Source organism: Galeopterus variegatus, unplaced genomic scaffold, assembly GCF_000696425.1.
Source record: "Galeopterus variegatus unplaced genomic scaffold, G_variegatus-3.0.2 Scaffold1043, whole genome shotgun sequence".
In the NCBI taxonomy this organism is placed as follows: Eukaryota; Metazoa; Chordata; class Mammalia; order Dermoptera; family Cynocephalidae; genus Galeopterus; species Galeopterus variegatus.
In genome coordinates this window covers 354,023-356,170 of record NW_007727154.1, presented here as the reverse complement: position 1 = coordinate 356,170, position 2,148 = coordinate 354,023, and the positions used below count along the sequence as shown (strand labels likewise).

At 43.9% G+C, this 2,148-nt stretch overlaps 1 pseudogene; it reads left to right on the top strand.

Annotated features, from left to right (window-relative positions):
• The first annotated feature begins 242 nt into the window (after positions 1–242).
• On the top strand, positions 243–1,696 carry LOC103591873 (annotated as a pseudogene).
• The last annotated feature ends 452 nt before the right edge of the window (positions 1,697–2,148 follow it).

Genomic DNA, 2,148 nt, shown 5'->3' with positions numbered 1-2,148 from the left:
CAGGCTCCCTGGCAGGGCCCTTGAGCTGGACTCTGCTCTCATGTGTTCTCTACCTACCTCTTACTCCGGCCTTACAAAATGACAAACTTTTGTCATTTTTTAAATGTACTCTGCCCTCTCACAGCTCCTGATCTTTGCATATGCTTGTCCAACGGTTTGGAAAGCCCTTCTTCTCCTTTTTTCCCTCTTGGCTCACTCCTATTCATCCTTCAAAACCTGGCTCAAATGTCCCCTCTTAGAAGATGCTGTCCCTAGGTGAGTGCTCCTCCCAAGCACCCTAAGGTTAATTCCTTCAGCACAGTTATGGCCCTCATATGTCATGTTGCCATCAGGGCATATATGGTGCTATGGACTGAATTGTGTCTCCCCAAATTCATGTGTTGAAACCCAAACTCCCAATGTGAACTCTATTTGGAGATAGGGTTTTTAGGAGTTCATTAAGGTTAAATGAGGCCATAGGGTGGGGCCCTAATTCAGTAGGCCTGGTGCCCATATAAGAAGAGGAAGAAGAACTCTCTCTCTCTACCATGTGAGGATGCTGCAGGAAGGCGACTATCTGCAAGCTGGGAAGAGGACCCTCACCAGGAACCAAACCCTGCTGGAACCTTGATCTTGAACTTTCCAGCCTCCAGACCTGTCAGAAAATAAATTTCTGTTGTTTAAGCCACCCAGTCTATGGTATTTTGTTATGGCAACCTGAGCAGATTAAGACACGTGTGTTTGTACAGGTGGCCTATTTGTGGCTGGAGTGTGTCCTGAATGGGAGATTATCCATCCTGATTGGTGGACTTCCATGCTCCTCCAGTTATGAAATATTTTGCATATTACCCCTGCATGTAATTATCTGTTAATTTGTCTTCACCCACCTCACTCTTGAGATAATGATCTGTCTGAGGGCAGGAACTATGTGTTATTCATGTGTGTTTCTCAAGGCCCCCAAAAATGTTTTGAATAACTGAATCCATCTTATTCTTTTTCCACAAACAAAAAGATCATTCTCTTTAAGAATAAGCCCTGGGTATTTGAATTTGATTTAGTATTCTTGCCCTCACTCTACCCTTGGTTTTCTTGGTATGATTGTTGTGTAGGGCTAGCCCTGGGCAGAGGATTCTGCCCACATTAAGGTTCATGTGATTTCAAATGCAGAGTGCTTTCTGCCTACGTGAAAGAAGTGGATGAAAAGCCATCCAGTACATCCCGGGGGAGCAAGATGCCTTTAGGTCAGCTGATGTCAGAGTTTGGTGGCAGTTGCTTTGGTGGCTGGGTCCATGGGGTCAGCTTCTCCTCTCGTGGGAACTGCCTGGCCTGGGTGAGATATGACTGCCCATTGAACTGATGCTTCAAAAAGTGTGCAGATCTTGACTCTGAAAACAGAGTTCCTGCTACTCCTGAATGTATCATTTGATTTGGAGAATAGTGTTGTAGCTACTACTGCTGCCCGATGCTCTTTAACTGTAATGACTGTGGCTGCTTGACCTTAGTCTCCAAGCTGGACATTCCAAAACAGAACATCCTGTGCAACATGCTTGCCATGGAATGCTTCCCCAACACAGATGAGAGGGCCACAACTGAGGACCGCAGTGCAGCCTTGGAGACACTGCACTGGAATAGCTTCACTCAAGTGTCTACTTACAAGATAGATAAGCAAGGTTGTCACAAATTTTGCGTTGCTGGCATCTGTGGAGCCATGACATGAGTGAGCCTCCTCAATCCAGCATGAAAACAGTGGTGACTGCAGCTCTGCCATCTGCATGATGGCAAGGAAAGGCAGTCCCCAAGGAAGCACTGAAATACACATTGTGCAAATATTGTGTGGTTTAGTTTGAATATAATTGGTGAAAGTGTTGGTTTTTTAAAAGTGGCAGTGCTTTTTTTTTGTTTTTGTTTTCTTGCTATTTCATTTCATTCTTGACCAAAACTTCTCTTTAAGTAGTTTATTATGGAAAATTGTGACACTAACTTAAAGGAAAGGGTGAGGGAGGTATGTAAATTGTCCACTAGAAAATTAAATTAAAAAAATGAATGTTTTTCAAAAAGAAAAAAAAAAGTGTGCCTTGTGGAAGAGACATGGAAAGCCCTAGGGTCTGGATGAAGGAGACTCATATGTTCACCATGTGTGCACGAGCATGCACACATGTGTTCATATGC